This window comes from Callorhinus ursinus, unplaced genomic scaffold (assembly GCF_003265705.2).
Source record: "Callorhinus ursinus isolate GAN/ISIS: 27379988/994484 unplaced genomic scaffold, GSC_fseal_2.0 scaffold46, whole genome shotgun sequence".
Classification (NCBI taxonomy): Eukaryota; Metazoa; Chordata; class Mammalia; order Carnivora; family Otariidae; genus Callorhinus; species Callorhinus ursinus.
Genome location: NW_027397108.1, coordinates 5,663,335 through 5,683,928, shown reverse-complemented (window position 1 = coordinate 5,683,928; position 20,594 = coordinate 5,663,335). Strand labels below are relative to the sequence as shown.

General features: G+C 38.9%; 1 pseudogene; it reads left to right on the top strand.

Annotated features, from left to right (window-relative positions):
• The first annotated feature begins 11,323 nt into the window (after positions 1-11,323).
• LOC112814797 (large ribosomal subunit protein P1 pseudogene) lies at positions 11,324-11,842 on the top strand (annotated as a pseudogene).
• The last annotated feature ends 8,752 nt before the right edge of the window (positions 11,843-20,594 follow it).

Here is a 20,594-nt window from a genome sequence, read left to right as displayed (position 1 = left end):
ACTTCTATTGTATTTCCATCTTCTGTATCAAAGAGAATGATCTTTAGACTCAGGAGAGCTGAATAAATGTAGTTTAAAAGAAACTGAAGTATGAGATAAGTAAGGTGATAGCAGGAGACCAACTCGCTGTTTTAAATGAGTTCGAGTCTCTAGGCCTAAACAAATTACATCCCAGAGTATGGAGAGACTTTGCAGATGTAATCTAAGAGTCCCTGTCAGTAATCTTTAAGGAATCAGGGAGAATAGAAAAGGTACTGAGGCAATGGAGCTAGAAAAATAGTATTCCAGTTTCTCAACATGGGGGGAAACATGTATCCCATGATCTACAGATGTGCAAGCTTGGTTTTGAAACATGGTAATACTCTAAAGTGATGAGACAGATGATTTGTGAGTCCTCAGAAAAGGACATGGTGATCACTAAGGACCAGGACAGATTCATTGGGGGAAACATAAAGACCCTACATGCCTCTTTTTCATAGGTCTAAGGACAGGTGAGAGTGGGGTGCCATGCCCACAGGTAGGGATGTGAGAGCAGCTTGGCTGACGTTCCTATCACCCTGTGCATCACCAGGGTTGATGCAAAGGATTGGGCTGGCTGATGGGTTCCCTTTGCTTTACACTCCATGAAGGCACACATTTATTCAGGGAGAAACATCAGAGGGAGAAAGACCTTCATATGGATAAGGAGATACAAATTCTGTGCCTCCCTGAACCCCAGTGTTTATAGTATCATTGTCCACAATAGCCAACTACAGAAAGCGTGCAGATGTCCATCAACAGATGAATGGATAAAGAAGGTGTGATATAGGGGCGCCTGGGTGGCTAAGACGGTTAAGCGTCTGCCTTCGGCTCAGGTCATGATCCCGGGGTCCTGGGACCGAGGCCCGCATTGGGCTCCCTGCTAGGCGGGGAGCCTGCTTCTCCCTCTGCCTCTGCCTCTCTCTCTCTCTGGCTCTCATCAGTAAATAAATCATTTAAAAAAAAAAAAAGGGTGATGTATATACAATGGAATACTTCTCAGCCATCAAAAAAATGAAATCTTGCCATTTCCAATGACGTGGATGGAACTAGAAAGTATTACGCTAAGCAAAATAAGTCAATCAGAGAAAGACAATTATATGATTTCACTCATATGTGGAATTTAAGAAACAAAATAGAGGAGCATAGGGGAAGGGAGGGAAAAATGAAACAAGATGAAATCAGAGAGGGAGACAAACCATAAGAGACTCTTAATCATAGGAAACAAACTGAGGGTTGCTGGAGGGGGCTGGGTGGGTGGGGTAACTGGCTGATGGGCATTAAGGAGGGCACATGATGGAATGAGCACTCGGGTGTTTTTTTAAGATTTTATTTATTTATTTGAGATAGCATGAGTGACAAATGCGGTGGGGAGAAGGGGCAGAGGGAGAGGGAGAAGCAGGCTCTCCATTCAGCAGGGAGACTGACAAATCACTGAACTCTACCTCTGAAACTAACAATACACTGTTAAATAACTGAATTTAAATTTAAAAAAAAGAACACAAAAAACAAATTCCGTGCCTCCCCAAAGACCCGAACAAGCTCATATCCATCTGTGGTTCGTATTAATTAGGGAAAGCATATTTAACAAGTCTCTTAATTTTCTTGGTACCTGATAGATAAGAGTATTTTTAAGGAAATAAATGCCTCGTTGACCATTCATAACAAAAATGCTTAAATTTATGAATCAATACCCTTCTGACTAGAACCTTTCCCTTCAGGCATAGCTCACTTCCTCCCTCCATCAGGACTCTCCCCAGTGGTGCTTCCTTAGAGAGGTTTTCTCCAACCTACCTGATATAAGATAGTATTTGCCCCCTATCATACCCTAAGTATCTTGTTTTATCTTCCTACATAGTTCTTGCCATTATCTGATATCATACTATATACTCTAGCTCTTATCACTATCTAATATTATATATACTATGATACATACGTGTGTGTGTGTGTCTGTCTCTGTATGTATGTCTTGCAAAGCCAACAAATTCTATGTGAATAATGTCCCTACATTGTGTGGTAGCCTTGTCCTTTTGAATGTCAGCTCCACGAGGGTGTGGTGAAGCTTGGCCTGGAAGAGGACTGACTTGAGGGAAAGGGGAGGCTGGATAAAGTAGCCCTCCACATAACTGAAGAACCAACACAACAAAATAAAAGGACATTTTCTGTTGCCCCTGATGAGTGAAGCTATAGGAAACAGGTTTGGCTACAGATGCAAAGCTTACTCATAATTCGATGCCTTCTGAGCTGTGAGCTCCCAGTCTACCGGGGGAAATCTTCATGCGGAGGCTACAAGACAACCTGGCCCAGATACTTTAGTATCTACCCAAAGGGGTGAGAAACTAGGTTGATCTGTGGATTGTTTTTTAGTCCAACCTCATTCTACATATAGTGACCTTATTTTCTGAACCCCAAACCAAGATCTGTGGTCCTATAAAAAGACTTCTGTGTTGCTTCTGGGTTTGAAAGACCATCTAACAGATACAGTGCATCAACCGGGACTATTTAGCCACCAAAATATTGAGTTTCCAGGAGATGTCAGTGATTGAAATAATGAGAAAATATTTGAAATTGGCACTTTCCTGAGAAAGGGAGGACATAAAATCACTCTAGGACAGGCATTTTTTTCTCTTTGAGTACTCCTGTTTTAACTAAATAGGCAGAAGCTCTTGGTTGGAATTCACTCATTTTTTTTTCTAGCACACTTTATTTTTTTAAAGATTCTCAATTTTCTTAAGTAATCTCTACATCCAGCACGGGGCTCAAACTCACAACCCTAAGATCAAGAGTTGTATGCTCTACCGACTAAGCCAGCAAGCCCCCCCCCCCCCGCCACCCCCCTTTTTTCTTGAACCATGGTGTCTTCCTCCAAAAGCTGAGTACCAAAATGTAACTACCTATTTTAGTTCATTCAGATTTAGAAACTCAGGAAGCCCTTGGAAAAGCTTCTGGGAGTACAGTAAAATTCTAGGCCCTCCTAGAGAAGCTATGCAACCCTTCCCTCACAATGTCACTTCTATCTTTGTACGGAAACTGCAGTCTATGCAGCTTATCAAGGTCCCAAATTATCCTAGTTCCTCCAGCCTACACCACAGTGCCTCCCCATCAACTCCCCATTTTAGGATTCTTGCAAGAGACTCCCTCCCTCCCCCCACTTTTGCTCCCCTTGGCCAAATCTGGACTCTCCTTTATCCACAGGAATCAGTCAGACTGATTGAGATATTGTAATTTCAGAGAGGGAGCATTGGGCTGGTATCAGCTGTTCCCTATTAGACACAATGTTCTTTTCAATAGACTACTTTGTTTCACACTGACAGTCATTTTTCACCCTGCGTGGCAGAATTTCAAAGCCAAGAATCCTGTATTACACAGTAAACAAACAAAATTAGACTCAAAATTGCCTTTTTTGATTTTGATATATTAATCAACTCTTCAGGAAAGCTTCTAAACATTTTCAATTACATAAAAAACAGGCTGGCAACATTTTCCAACTTCAAAAAAATCAGGCTTAGTTAAAGGTTTGTTTTCCATTCCACTGATACTCTGTATTACATATTTGCAACTGTTTCTGTTTTAGGACAGATTGATTAATAGCATCAGTTCTTAAAAAAATATCCCACCATGTCCACAGGGGGAAAAACGTATTTCCATCTGTGATCTTCATTAACCAAGGCAGATCCATCTATTTTGGTGTGTTTTCTTCTTGCTTCAGCTGCAGCCTTGGGTCCCTGAGTATCTCTGAAACTATGGGCCCCATTGTTGCCATTAAATGCTAATTGTGGGTCAGGGGGGTACTCTGGAGATACAAAGCAAGTAATGGATCAAATAAGCTAAGGGAAAAGAGAAATCTTGACACCCCAGAGACCCAGCCTCCCTCCTGTACTTAACATCTTACTTGACTAGACAGGAAAACTAACAATGAAACTAACAATGAAAAGATGCTGAAAAACAAAACAACAAGGAAGATATGGGCAAAGGGGATGTATACCAAAAAAAGCATATACTAGACAATTATGTGCTTAACAGATTTGACAATGACAGTAGCTAAAGTATTTAATTACATCTACTGTTACTTTCTTTAAGAAGTAGAAATCATAGGAAGAATGCTACTAACTAAAATGTTTACACATCCTTCCCTAAATGTATTCTTCAAGAGCTTAAATGGTAACTGTAGTTAATATTGTATTGCATATTTGAAACTGCTGAAAGAGTAAATTTTAAAAGTTCCCATAACCAAAAACAAAACAAAACCAAAAAACTGTAACTACAAATGGTGATGGATGTTAACTAGTCCTATTGTGGTGATCATTTTGCAATATATATAAATATCAAATCATTATGTTATATGCCTAAAACTAATGTTTGTCTGTAATACTGCTATAAAAAAAATCTTCATTAAAATAGGAAAGAAAAGAGTGTAAGACAACTCCTGCTGTTAACTGCTAAAGTTTTCTGTAACCCTTAAAGCACTATCTTATCTATTAGTTAAAACTGGCAAGTTATCAGGATTTAGTTAATCCCTGCAATTTGCAGTGGGTGTCACCTATAAGAATATAAAAGAATCGGAATACAGAAAATCTGTTCATGCAAAGGGCTTACAATATATGGTAGAAACTGGACAAAAAATGCTTGCAAAACATGTTAAGAATACCTGACACATGAAAACAAATGGGATAAGGGTATATATAATTAGATAAGGCTGTGTGTATTTACTACATGAGAATATCACCTTCCTTATTAAAATGAAACACCAGCTTTTAGCACTTAAAGGAGCTGCTCCTGAAGGACAGGAGGGCTGACCAACTGACCACAGCTCTGCCTTGTGATTTTTCACACACACACACACACACACACACACACACACACACACACACACAATTTTCTTGGTACTCCTTACTACAAATGAGACAGACTAATATTTTCAAAAAGACTTTATTATTTCACTTTTCACAAGATGCATCAAAGCAATCAAACTTATAGATTCTGGCACAATAGCTACATAACCCTCCTGGCCCCCACAAATATTCATTCTTATTCACCAAAGTTGCTAGTGATTCACACTAATCTGAGGCTGTAGGCCTCATGCATGCCATTAAAGACAGAATTTGTAGATATTGTCCTAGGATTCCCCAAAATTGGGGATGTCTCTCATCTCAATATAAACTGTACTTTAATTCTTTATATTGTGATAGGGAGGAAATTTCAGGATGCCAGAAGATAAAGACTCATAAAAGAATATTAAGCACTTCTTATCTCCTATCAAATGCAACGCCAAACAATATTTCATTATAACTCATCGTACTTCCAGCATTCTGCTTAAAGGTGAGAATTTTTATCATCCAAAGCTAGCATTGCTCAATTAGGGAGTGGAGTGTGGAAAGGAGTTTCACCCCCTACTGGTGAGTTTCTGTAGGAATGAATTAGAGGAAGGTTTCCCAGCAAGTAGACAGAATTCTGAAAAAGGTTTTACTTGTTTATGGGCAGAAATCAGAAACACATAGTAACATCGAGTTACATCTTTGTTCTGCCTTATATGGGACAAGAAAGAACAAGTTTCTTCCCAATCTCTCTAGAGACATACCTACTAAAAAGTGCTGGCAGGCAGGTATTCTAAATTAATAGGCTTTACAGGGGTATTTTTAAAGCTTTCTGTAGATATTTTTTATTTTCCTCCTCACTGTAAATGTACTGCAGTCTGTGTACCAGAAAAGGGAATAGGACTTTGTTCTTTGATTAAGAACAATGATCACAGTCTATTAGTTTATTTATTACCAAGAGAAGGAATCACTATATGGTGATGCCAAAGGCTCAGGCCCCACCTGGCGACTTTCCTAAGAGTCTCTCTGAACAGACCCATCTGTTCAGTTCATTCACAATTTGCTTTGTCTAGAATGAAATACCTGACTGCATAGTGTCACCCTTAACTGAGACCCCATCCTCTACTTTCATGGTTTGGTCCCCTACTGGGTCCAATGACAAATCTCCTCATGAAACCATGACATTCAAAGAAGAGTTACTCACAAAGTAAAGGGAGATACTATTATGTCAGTAACTGTACATGGTAAAGGCATTTCAAGGCATGGTAGCAAAAATGGAGCAACTTATTAAGGAGAGAAATTAATTGAGGAAGATTTTCTAAAGGTGGTAAGACTTCCCTATAGGCTTGATCATTATCCAAATGCATTCATTTTATAAGGTGCCTATAAACTGTAACCCTGGTGATTTACATGAATTAACATCCATGTCTAGTAATCACTCAGCAGAAAAATTAAATATATCTGAAATATATGTCAAATTAATTTTTTGTTTATCACAACACCAATCCCAATTCACATATGTTCAGTCTTCTAAAGTTCAGCTGCTATTACATGATTCTGTGCTCATGACTTTAAAAAAAGGAGGAAAGTTAATTTTTAAGACATCTAAATTAAGCATTTTTATTAGGAAAACAATATGTCAGCTCAAAGGAGATGGCTATGCTAAGGTAACGAAAGGTCTACAGCATTCCTTGCGCTGAGGGAGGTGATTCCCCATTCGTGTTGGCCTCCTTCAGTGTACTGTGTCCCAGGATGAGGGTAACCAAAGAACTTAAAAGAGGAAAAAGAAACTGCAACAAAAATGGAACGCTGTGAAATTAATAATTATATCATTTAATATTTATATGATTGTACCTAAAACACTAACTCAAGGTATAAAGAAATGTCACTGGTTAAGAGAAGTTGAAATACTTACATTTATCAAGAGAGTGGTCATTGGCAAGTGAAACCACACAAAGAGCCCCATGCCTGGTCCTACTGAGCAATTTTCAGACTTCAGCTCATTTTGGCAACTACAGGCAAAGAATACAAAGAGACCAGAATTATAATTAGATGACTTTACATTGCATCAATTAGCATGTTTCTATTGAAAAAAGAAAGCTGAGTAAAATTGGCTTAAATAATGTCCTTTATTATATTAGAAAATAAGATGCCCAGAGGTAGAGTAGCTTCAGGGTGAGTTCACCTGGTAATTCACAGACATCAAGAAGGACCCAGGTCCTTTCCATCTGTCTACTCTGCAAATATAAGCATGTTGGCTTCTCCCCTGAGGCTAGCACCTCCTCAAGGTGCTCAGATTGGCTTCTGCAATTCCAGGCAACACATAAAGATGACAAAAATCAGAGACAGAAGTGTTTCCTTATACACATAAATTTTACACGGAAGCACCTTCCTCCTCAAAAACTCTCAGTTTTCATTGGCCAAAATTATGTCACATACTCATGTCTAGATCAGTCACTGGAAGGGTAATAATTAGAATTAGAATGTTTGTTTGGACTACTCAAGATTCACTTCCCCTCAAGGCTAAGAGAAACCCCAACTTCCCTTAAAGCACATGGCCACCCAATATTTGAGAAAAATCAGGGTTCTACCAGCAAGAAACAAGGCTAGTGAGAATGACAGGGGAGCAGGAAGCCCAGAGTGTCTGCCACATATATCTAATAAGAATAGAAATAGAGCTCAACTCACTGCACACATCTTGATGCATAGAAGTGACACTAATGGTCTAACTGGTAGACAGTATCATGCATGTAAGATTAGCCATTGTTGCTATAACAGTATGTCTTCACAGAGAGCTGCAAAGACGTGAATCTCTCTTTAAAAGGCACTCAGTGATTATAATCAAAGAACAAATCATTGCTAAATCCATATCATCTACATGAACCCAGAATAGATATTTCCTCTTTTATTGAAAAATCAAGGGTTTCCTTTACTGGAAATTTCAGTTCCAATGAGTTTCCAGGAACAGTTTCACATTTCAGATATGCATTTGTAACACATTTGTATGGGTTAGTTGGGCTCAATTTATCTAACGAGCCACTAATGTGGCCAATTGTTTATGCAAATTAGGAATCACAGCTGTATTAAAAAGTAATTTATTATATAATGTGCTACCTGAATATACTCAGACATACATCATTTAATTTTTCATTTCATTCCAAATTCTTCATTTATTACATCTTCATCTCTCACGTGGAAAAAAAATGGTCAGGATGACATTTGTTGGGGCACCTGGGTGGCTCAGTCATTAGGCGTCTGCCTTCGGCTCAGGTCATGGTCCCAGGGTCCTGGGATCAAGCCCCTCATCGGGCTCCCTGCTCAGCGGGAAGCCTGCTTCTCCCAATCCCACTCCCCCTGCTTGTGTTCTCTCTCTCGCTAGATCTCTCTCTGTCAAATAAATACATAAAATCTTTAAAAAAAAAAAAGCTGACATTTGTTAAATATGTATTCTTTTCTGAAATATTTAATCAACTGAAATATTTAATGAGAAATAACACTATTACAGTATTTTACTATCTTTAAAGGATATCAGGAGAAACAATGTGGTGCAACTATAAAGCGATAAACTGAGAGGTAGGAGACATGAGTTCTAATTCTAATAGCATTTATTCAGTACTCATTATATACCAGACACTGCGCTAAGTGTTTAATTCATTTCATTTATTTAATCCTCATAATAGCCCTATAAACTATGCATTATGATCATCCTGTTTTCAGATGTGGAAACTGAGGCACAGAAGGGTGATATAAATTGCACAAGATCATACAACTCATAAGTGGCAGGAGCAGGATTCCAACCCAGACCCTGGGATGTCAGAGCTGAAGCACTGAACCGTAGTGCACTACAACCTCCCTAGTCCTGGAATTGCCACTAATTGCCTGACCTTGTCAGAGCCAGTTTCCTAATGAGTTAAACAGAAAGTTGGGTAGAAAATTTCCAAACCTAACACTTAAAATGTCAAGAAAGCCTTGACCTTACAGACATCCTCCTCTGCCAAATAATTTATATTAAAGTTATACTTATTATACACGACCAAACACCCATGTCTGGACACTCTACTAACAACTGCAAGATGATCCAGAGGAAAAAATAACTAAAAAGCCAACAATGGTATATAAGTCACAGGAAAAATACAACCCTTGGAGGAATAAGGTTGCCGTTTATTAGATTAAATTCATGAATTGCCCCAGACACTGGCGTGAGACCTACTTAGGAGGCAGGCTAGAGAGCAGGGTTTCCTACAATATGACTTCTAAATTAACTAAAGACCTCCCAAAGTATGCTACAATATTTTCGGACATTAGGCAGTAGAAAATTCTTCCCCCTTCAGAGCAAAAATTCTCACCTCTGTCTAAGCCTCCCTTTATTTTAAACGATCTCACCAAACATAATTATGAGTATTTATGAAATTTCTCAAATATCCTCTTTGGGGAATCTAGACACAGAGAGTATAGCCATACATTTGCAAAAGAATAAATATTAAATTTATATCTCTAAACAGTGTGAAATATCCAGTAAAGTGACCTATCATTCAGCTTGTCTGAAGGGCAAAATTTTAAATCTAAGTGATTAAAATCTGGAATCTTATTTATTTTATTTTTTATTATTATGTTATATTAATCACCATATATTACATCATTAGTTTTTGGTGTAGTGTTCCATGATTCATTGTGGAATCTTATTTTAATAATACAAGCAGGATTGGGCAGTATCTTCCCGTGGTCAGTGAAGTTCCTACTTGCTACACTTTTTCACTGTGTGTAAAGAGGGACATCAAGTGGTCTAAGTTCTGGAAGACTCTGTCTTGTCAGTGGCATTTTCTCAACCTAGTCTGTGGAGCTCCTATGATCCTTGATAGGATGGTAGAGCAAAGGCATGCAAAGGATAGAAAACTTCAAACTACTCATCTTCTTAAATAATCACTTGAATAATTTCAGCAGAATTTTGTAAGGATCAAATTTCTTGGGGTTAAAGACTTTTCTTTGGGGCACACAGTAATATCTCAATTATCTCCAATAGATAAAGGATAGATAAGGGTTATAATAATGCAAAACAAAAAGAACATATGTATCATAGTGTTTGTATGGGGAGGTATATTGTTTTATAGACAAATTAGCTTTCCTATTGCACTCTTTTTATGTTAAAGAATAAGTTTGTTATTCCTAAAAAAAAAAAAAATTACCACAAACAAGCCCAAAGCATTGTTGGTGCCAAGGTCAAGTTGTGCAAAATAAATTTGCTACTACAGTATGCAAGAACTAATCCATAACTTTTTAAAAAGGATAGTTACAGCTTGTTGACATCTATCATTTGGAATATATTGCAAATAAAAGTGCTGGGCACTTCGATTCTTACATACTTGTAATCTCTTTGTCCTATGTTTATGGAATAGATAAATTAAGAAGAGTTTTATGACATTTTTCCATCAAGAAAGAAAGGTTAGGCAGCTGGAGAATTGCACAGAAAGCCACTAATGACAAGAACCATCTGCCTATTATTGAAATGTTTCTTGAATCAGGAAAGCATGAAGTTCTTTTTGGATCCTTTCTCCCCTTAGTCCTTCAGGCCAGTCAGATTCTATGAATGGGGGGGTGGGGGGGAATGAGAGGAATTAGCCTTCTGTCTTGCCTGAGCCATTGAGTTTATAGTAAAATGGAGTAGTTGAGGCTGATATGGAAATTTAAAAACAAAAGAGTCAAACCAGTACAAACTGAAATAACAAAATTCATTCTGTAATAGTGAGAACTTCAAGGGAAGTGGAAGTTCACTGAAGTGATTAAAGAAAGAGTGGGCAAAGAGTCCCAGGACCTCAGTTCCAATCCTGTTCAGCCTCTTCCAAACTTCTGGCAGGTTATTTAACTGCTCTACACTGTGCTTCTTTACCTGAGAAATGGGAATACTCACCTCAAAGGGTTAATGGTGAGACCATAAGTAATACGCTTAGAAGCACCTGTCCAAAGTGCCTGGCACAGAGCCAGGCACACTGTACATGCTCACCACTACTCTTACTAAATAAACCAGGAGTAAGATTATTCAACTGAGAGACAATATCTGGACAGGACATCCTGACCTAAGAATGTCTCTCATTTCACATGTTGACAGAATTTATTTTTAAATTCTTCCTTTCATGAATTCTTTTTTGAAAATTTAGTTCCCAAAGTAACATGCATTTTTTTAAATAAAAACTACTACAGAATAGGTTAGAAGTGAAAGTCCTTTTCCCATCCCCAATACCAACCCTGATTAGTCTTACTTTTAAAAGTAACAGGGGCTCCTGGGTGGCTCAGTTGGTTGAGCGACTGCCTTCGGCTCGGGTCCATGATCCTGGAGTCCCGGGATCGAGTCCCATATCGGGCTCCCTGCTCAGCGGAGAGTCTGCTTCTCCCTCTGACCCTCTTCCCTCTCGTGCTCTCTATCTCTCATTCTCTCTCTCTCAAATGGATAAATAAAATCTTAAAAAAAAAAAAGTAACAACAGGCTTTCCTCAGTTGCCGCTAAGGTGCTCGGTCCTTCCGAGGAAGCTAAGGCCGCGTCCGGGTGAGGCCCTCACTTCATCCCCGACTAGCACCGCGCCCGGCAGCGTCCGCTTGGCACTCGCCCGCACTATGGCCTCGGTCTCGGAGCTCGCCTGCATCTACTCGGCCCTCATCCTGCACGACGACTCATCGTCGTGAGGTCACCGAGGATAAGATTAATGCCCTCCTTCACGCAGCGGGTGTGAATGTTGAACCCTTCTGGCCTGGCTTGTTTGCAAAGGCCCTGACCAACGTCAACATGGGGAGCCTCATCTGCGATGTAGGAGCTGCTGGACCGGCCCCAGCAGCTGGCGCTGCGCCAGCCGGAGGTCCTGCTCCTCCTACCGCTGCTGCCCCAGCTGAGAAGAAAGTGGAAGCAAAGAAGGGCGAATCTGAGGAGTCTGACGATGACATGGGCTTTGGTCTTTTTGACTAAACCTCTTCTATAGGCTGCTCAATAAAAAGCTGAACTCTTAAAAAAAAAAAAATAACAACAGCTCTTGGCTTGAGGTATGAGGTATGTTTCTAATCCTTTTACATGTTTAAACAAAAATATAGTTATTTATAATTTTTAAAAAAAATTAAGCCTGTGATAAAAATTATTCTATGACTTGCTCTTTCACTTGACAACATATCCTGGATATCTTTCAGGATAATGTTAATATGTTTAGATTTATACTGTTGATAAAAATTTAATATTAAATTTTAAGACAATAAATAAATGATGAAAATCAGAATAAAGTGTTCTTACATCATTGTTTAACTTGTAAGTGTGATGATGGCATTGTGATTATGTTGCGTTTTTTAAGTTCTTACCATTTAGAGATACCTACTGAAATTTTTACAGATAAAATATATGATGCCTAGAATTTGTTTCAAAATAATTGGAAGAGGGATGGAGAGAAGGAAATTTGGGGGACATAAAATAAGATTGGCCAAGAGTTGATAATAAAGCCGGTTGGTGAGTATATGAATGTTAGACTCCTATTCTCTGTACTTTTGAGTATTTTGAAGTTTTCCATAATAAAAAAATTTTAATTATTTTCTATCCTTAAAATTGATCTACTAAATGCCAAACAGCTATATTTTCAATTTACAGCAATTAATTTTTTAAAGATTTTATTCATTTATTCCAGAGAGAGAGACAGAGGGGGGGAGGAGCAAAGGGAGGGACAGGTAGACGCCACGCTGAGCTCAGAGCCCTACATGAGGCTCGATCTGAGGACCCTGAGATCATGACCCAAGCCGAAACCGAGTCAGTTGCTTAACTGACTGAGCCTCCCAGGTGCCCCAATTTCTTTTTTTTTTTAAGATTTATTCATTTATCTTAGGGAAAGAATGAGAGCGAGAGAGAGAGAGCACGGTGGGGAGGGGCAGAATCTTAAGCAGACTCCCCTCTGAGCTCAGAGCCCCAAGCCGGGCTTGATATCATACCCTGAAATCATGACCCCAGCCGAAATCTAGAGCCAGAGGCTTAACTGAGCCATCCAGGTGCCCCTATAGCAATTAATTTCTGATTAGATTAATCAACAAAATTAATCATTCCTAATGCCTATCCCCTAAGCAGCACAAAGGAAAGCAACTTAGCTTCCTTGTAGTTTGAATGTTACTATAAAAATCCAAATACAAAAACCAACCCAGAGAAGCAATGTTCACTGATGTTATGGGAGGTATTTATCAACAAGTGTAAATTACAAACTATTAAAATTACTGCTTTTTAGAGTTAAGAAGTGTTTTCCTTTTTCTGTTACATTGGAATTATTGCAGCTGGATGAAAAAAGGAAAACATTTCTCTAGTCCATGTAGAATCAAGAAATCAAGAAGATAAGGTGTGCTCTGTTCACCCAAACAGGACACATTCAATCTGTAATGCACTCACCAAAATTCTGCCCTGCTGAAGCCAAGAGAAAGCCTTTATTTTGCCAGAGGAGCAGAATAATGTTTTGAGTTTTTAGTTTCTGTTTTGCTCTACACAAACCTCAATAGTTCCAAGAAGGCAACCAAGCCCTTACTATCTAATAGGGCACAGAGCAGAAGTTGGCGTGTTTTCTACAGCTCTTCTGACTTTTGTCAAAGCCTACGCTGACTAAAGAGGTATATCTATGTGGCCTGGAGGCAGATGGGATAGCCAGAGTTCTAGGACAAAAAAAGAAAGAGTTAAAGTTTTCTCAGTATTGGAAAGAGGTCAGGATTCAGAAGGCCCAGTGAGACCCAGAATCTGGAAAGGAAAGGAAGGATCTGTGAGGTGCACCCAAAGAGGTTGACACTTGACCCCTACTCCTTTCAAAGATTCTTGAACACCACGTATGGACTATAAACTGTAGAGGAGCAGAATCTAAAATGACCAAGCTGGCTGAACAATGGCCATCTCCATATTATCCAGTGAGACCTAATGATCAGTGACCAGAGGAATTTTTACCTATGCTTCGGCAACATTTAAGACCCTGAAACTTTGCACAGTATTTGGTTCAGGAGAGCACTAATAAATATTTAGTTAACTCCTGCCAGCCCAGAAGTATGAGGAGATCTTAGCTTCAGGTTTAAGTGAACTTTAAAGATGTGCAATAATTTTTATAGATTTGGGTTTGGGTTTGTTAATTCATACAGTCTACTCCATTTAAAAAGCAACCATGCCAATAAAAGTACTAGAAAACCAACCTGCACTCATGCTGTAATTACCATCCTTCACATCTACACAGCTTTGTACATTTGGTAAGGTATTTTCACATATTGTCTCATTTGATCCTCTCAGAGTTAAGAGGGTTTGGTGACTCTTGAGCTGTTGAGAGTAGATGTGCAGGAGCAAAATGGCTTAATGGAAGAGAGGATTTTCTTCCAGACATGGTCACTGGTCACTAGATATTTTCTTAGCTTTGTTGTGTTCTCTTGCTCTCTGTCTCACACACATTCTTGTCAGACAGAAGAGGAAAATTTTATTCGACATTTCATTTAAAAACATCTGTGCAAAGTTGTCATTTGTAAGGTCAAATTCACAGAACCCAATGCCAAAGATGAATTCACTTCTTAAGGGGCTGCAATTTGGGCTGCCACCCAATGGTGGTAGGTCATGGTCAAACCTCATGAAATGGAGAAAAACAAAACAAAGAAACAACTGCAGGCATATCCAACAAAGGAAAGAGATTATAACAGTTTGTAATGCCTTACCATCAAAGACACTTTTCTTTCTTAAAACAATTCAAAAGATATAAAGTTTATTTAGAGAGAGTTGTTTTTGGGGGTTTTTGTTTTTTTTTTTCCTAGCGCAAATGGTTTGGTTCAAATTCCCAACAGCCTCCTTTTCAACTACTGGCTCTGACTTCTATAACCTGATCTCTCCTTTTTTGAGTAAAAAGAACTTGCCATGGGTAAAAAAAGACTATTTAGTGTCTACAGCTCTCTGCTTTAAGACCTTTCTTTTGTTCCTCCTTATAAGTAGTAAACACACAATTTCCCCTTGGGAAAAATAAACATACATCTGAGCTGTGGCTTCACTTCCACAATCATACATGTTCCCCTAATACTTTATTTCCACATTCTTTTTCTTTCTGAGGACTTACTCCATCCTTCAAAAAGGTCTTTCAGGTTTGGACATGGTGGCTTCCTTTGTATAAATTGGTCATATTTTTAAATTTTTTCCTTTTCGTAATCCCCATGGCAACTGGCTTCTTTGGAAACTTCCACAAAAGTCTGAACATAAATCTTTTAACTGAACAGAATATTTTGAATAAAATTAGTACAGGAAAATAACCTGGTTTCATTACCACATCCTTCGCCTTTCATATTTTTTTGTTTTGTAAAATGAAAAAAAATTTTAATGTCAATTCAGCTAGATAGAATTGGTTAGGCATTCTGGGGCTTACATGTTATTAAAAAGTGTGAATAATTTTAAAGATGCTGTCTCACCCATTTTAAAGAGTTTTCACTTATCCACTCAAAAAGTATCTATTAAGTATATAAACTGCTTGAAGCTATGAAAGATTCAGATAACTATAAAACTCAGAACTGTCCTCCTGCACCTGCCGTCATGTTAGGTAACAATAAAAGGTAGTGTATAACTAAACATTAAAACTGTAAAACAGCCCTATCATCATTTGAAATGAAAAAGGAAATGATCATTTTCAGTTGATGTAAGAGGAAAGCGAAATCTGAATTGGGTTCTGAGTGATGGGCAGGATTTGAAAAGTTGAAAGACAACATTATTCCAGGCATCGTTCCAGAAATAGAAGGCAGTACAAATATTTGCATGGGGGGCGCGTAAATGTGGAATGTTTGGAAGCACACTGTCTACATCGGTTTAGCTAGAGGACACTAAATTGAGGTACACAAGACAGGGAGGGCTAAGAAATAAGGCTAGATGACAGGTATAGGAAGCCTAGACCATCAGCCTGGATTGTATCTCATAATAGGATTAACTAGTTTAAAAAAATTAATCTAGGAGAAATGAGTAAGAGTAATCTAAAAGAATTTTTGAGATGACTTTTGTTTTTCCTTTCTCCATTTCCCTACTCCTCTTTCAGCCAGAGTGAGCTCAAGAATGACGTAATTCTATTGTACAATTTAAAGTGTCTTTCTTCTCAAAACAATTCAATAGCTTCACAGTGTCTTTGAAAATCCTACTGACTTAACATATGGCCTTTAGAGATCTGGCCCTAGCTTGCCCCTCCAGGCTTGTCACTTATACCATAGGCATCAAACCCCCTTCCACCTCACTGAAACACTCCTTCACTCCTCTCAGCCCTTTCCCTTTCTGATCTCAGCTTAGATGTCACTTCCCCAAGGAAGGCTCTCCAAGCTCCTCAAAGCCAGATTAGGTTCCCTGCCATAACTCATATCTCTAAGTCTTTAGGACCTATATCTTGTTTGTGGCGTATCCTCAGGGGAGGGGTAGTTCCCTTAGCACCTATCAAAGGGCCAGGAACAAAACAGATGCTCAAAAATATTTGTTAAAAGAATGAAAAAGACAGGGGGTATAAAAAATAGGAGCCTATCTATCACACAATCATAACGTAGTAAGACTTAGCCATTAAGTTCAAGGATAGGCTTGTGACAATGGAAAAGAAAGGATGAATAGGGGCACAATAAAAATGCTAAATGGAAAGTTCACAAACCTGAATCCTGACTGAGTAGATGCAATTCAGTATACACAATTAGGAGATTCATCTAACTCAGCAGTGTCCAAATCCTGACTGATCATCAAAATCACCCAGGAATAAGGATGATTTTTTGTTTCAATGTGTTTTAATTTTTGATAATTCTGTCATAACTATATCTAACCAATATTTAGGAACTATTCACCTGGATGACCTGTAAGGCAACTTTCAGCTCTAAGTTCTAATTAAACCAAAATATCCACAAACAAGTAATTGATAAGAGGACTTGGTAAGTAACTAAATCTAAGAGCAAAAAGGATGTTATTATACAAATTAGATTTTTTTAGCGGGTTGACCTAGTCACAATTTGCATATAAAAGGCAGCCAATAAACACTAGATTATCAAATGAACCAGGTGAGCAGTTAAGAGTAGATTTGATGTTGGATTTGAGTTTCTCCCAACTGAGACTCTACCAATAATTTGTTCTTCAGCGCTGTCAACAGAACTCTCTTCCTTCTTGCCTCAAATGGGTATTTCTATTTGACACTGCTATTTTGGCTATTACAAACATTATCTCTTCTTTGGGTTACAGCATCCAGTTTCTCTATAAAGAATTACCCTCAAAAAAATAAAAAGTAAAAAATAATTACCTTCCCCCATTTTGTAGTCCTACAAGAACTATAATCAGGTCTTGACTCTCTCTTAGACTTTGAAAGCCTGAGCATCCTGAGAGCAGAGAAATCAGTTGGTGTTTGTCATTGTTGCAGTGGCACTAAGTTAATTCCTGCTTCTGAGATCCTTGGGCTGCCCTGGTTTCTGACCATTTAACTTGGCCTTGTCCTCAGACCATTACTTCTAGAAACTATCCAGTATCCTTCTAATAAATCCCCATTTAATAAGCCATTATCGATGTTTGATAATTGCAAAAGAACAAAAACTAATAGAGTTAGAAATGTGATCCATGTAATTTTAAATTTTATCTCGGCGTCATTAAAAAAAAAGAAACAGATGAAATCAACTTTAATGCTATATTTTATTTAAAGCAATACATATGAACTATTATTTCAACATCAATATAAAAAAACACTGAGATATTTTGTTGTTCCAAGTCTTTGAAACATACCATGTATTTTACATGTATAGCTCACCTCAACTTGGACACTAAATTTTCAAAGGTTAAAGTGAAATGTAGTCCTTCCAAAACTAAAACGTGTATAATAAAATATTTTACACTACTCATTTTTAAATTTAACTAAAATTAGGGGTGCCTGGGTGGCCTAGTCATTAAGAATCTGCCTTCGGCTCAGGTCATGATCCCAGGGTCCTGGCATCTAGCCGTGCATCTGGCTCCCTGCCCAGCAGGAAGCCTGCTTCTCCCTCTCCCACTCCCCCTGCTTGTGTTCCCTCTGTCCCTGTCAAATAAATAAATAAAATTTTTTAAATAAAAATCTAACTAAAATTAAATATTCAGTTCCTCAGTCACAATGGCCACATTTCAAGTGCTCAGTAGCTATATATGACTAGGCTTACTATATTGGGCTGCAGTCTTAGATCTGCTACAAGAGTGAAGAGACTCAGGGGACCTTTTCTTGATGTATCTAGTAACTGGAAGAACTGGGAAGTTTTCACACTTCCAATCAATTCCATTATGAACGGATTCAGAATTGTGTCAAGACCTACAGAAGTATCTCTTCCCCCAAAATGACATTTCCTTGACTTTGTAACTAAAACAGGTCAACACATTATTGAATGTGAGAGTTATCTTCTGTATTCTATAATTCAGTAGCAAAGAGCGATCAAGGAGTTATCCTTCCAGTCAGGTGGTTTAATTCAAAGTTAAAATTACATTACTACATCTTTAGTCACTTCTCATTTATTACATTTTGATGGGTGGGAAGAGCCTTTGGTGATTAGTTTTAAGTATTTCCATTGTCAAATAAAAATGTAGAAATCTGAGCATCAGGCTGAAGAATTTGACCTTTATCCCTCAGACAATAAGTTATTATAAATTTTGGAGTTGGAGAGTGACATGATGAAGCCACTGTTTCATGAAAATGAATCAGACTCCAGTGTGCAAGTAGACTGGTAACAAGAGGTCCATAGGGAAGGTGTGGAGCTCCTAGCATCCTTAGCGGATGTACATATGCTCTTATTTCTGCCAGGAATTGTTTTCCTCTTAAGTGTCAAGACATGTGCTCATCCCTCAAGATCTAGTTCATAGGCAGTTTCCTGGATGCAGAGAGCAGACTGGGTCACTTCTTCACCTCTGCCCCCACAGAACTTCTTTCAAAATTCTAAACAGAAGTCAAATTCAGAGATAAAAAACAGAACGGTAGAGAATGGGGAATTAATGTTTAATGGGTACAGAATTTGTTTTGCAGGTTGAAATGTTGTTAGAAGGTGTAGCAGAGACAATAAAGTATATCCCCCAAATTGAGAAGGCACTTTGAGACCAGAAAACGAAGGAGGTCACTCCATACAGTTTACACAGTTTTATTCAGGGTAACTTACTGACAAGGGGGATTGGGCAGAGAACAATCAGCAGCAGCTGCATAGTTATTTTCTGAAAAATCCAGACCTTAATGTGTAAATTTTATAAAGGGAAGAGACATGCAGAAGGGCACTGTACTGAGATCAAAGGGTTCAAATGCACCTCAAAGGGCTTGCACACACCTGACAGCTAACCTTTAGTTATCTAATGGCACCACCATGTCAAGAAGGGGAGAAACTACATTATCTCTAACAAATTCATGAGAGGCCAAACAAGCCTCTCCTCATCCCAGCCTTTGTGGGCATTTCTAAGGTATGTATATTCATCTCCAAGGGGCCTGGAACATATAACCCCAAGAGAGATCACTAAGCAAACATGAACAAGATGGAGTTAGTACTGTCAGAACTCCTACAAATGTGTCCCATGTATGCATGGGAGTGATGGTAGCACAAAATTAAGACTGATTGGAAGGCTATTCCTGAGGCTAAATCGTCCCCTTTCAGATCTCAACTACAATGTCACACCTTTAAGAGTCCCTCCATTTTCCAGGCCAGAAAGGTTTAGATGCCTTTGCTATGCCCACACATGAACCCCATACTTTTCTTACAGGGTTCTTACTATTATAATTGTTATCTACCGCTAATTATGGGGTGTATTAGTTTGCTCTACCATAACAAAACAGTACAGACCGGGTGGCTTAAAACTTCATTTTCACAGTTCTGGAGGCTGTAAGTTCAAGATCAGGGTGTCAGCAGAACTGATTTCTTCTGAGGCCACTCTCCTTGTGTGCAGACTGCCATCTTCTATGTCCTCACATAGTGTTCCCTCTGGATGCGTGCAACCCTGGGGTCTCCTTGTGTCCAATTTCTTCCTCTTATAGAGACACCAGTCACACTGGATTAGGACCTTACCCTGAGGGCCTCGTTTTAACTTAATCACTTCTTTAAAAACCCTATCTCCAGGGCGCCTGGGTGGCTCAGTTGGTTGGGCGACTGCCTTCGGCTCAGGTCATGATCCTGGAGTTCCAGGATCGAGTCCGGCGTCGGGCTCCCTGCTCAGCGGGGAGTCTGCTTCTCCCTCTGACCCTCCCCCCGTCATGTGCTCTCTCTCTCTCAAATAAGTAAATAAAATCTTTAAAAAAAAATAAAAACCCTATCTCCAAATACAGTCAGAATCCAAGACAAAACTCTGATGAATTCTGTTGGGACACAATTCAACCCATAACATGATTACCTCTATTGTTTGCACTTGGAATATTAGGTCAACTCTTGCCTTGTTCTCATTTCAGGACCTTTCAGTTGCTATCCCTTCTTCAACTCTTTGCAGAATAGGTTTTTCTCAACTTTTAAGCCTTAGCACTATCACCTGACAAGGGCCATCATGGACCACCTTACCCAAAGCAACCCTACAAGTCACTGCATCACATCATCATTTTCTCTCTTCCGTGGCACTCACCATTAGGGTCAGCTGCAGGAAAGGGAGGTCGCGTGTCTTTATGCACGGCTGTAGCCCAGGGTCTCACACTTAGTTACGAGCGAGTTTCCATAACCACTTACCGTATCGTAATGACTTTATGGACGCCACTGAGAAAACCTGCCAGGGCACGGCCATGATTTGGGGGGTTTTTTAGGGTGGTATTTTTTTTTTTTTTCCTTCACCAAGTT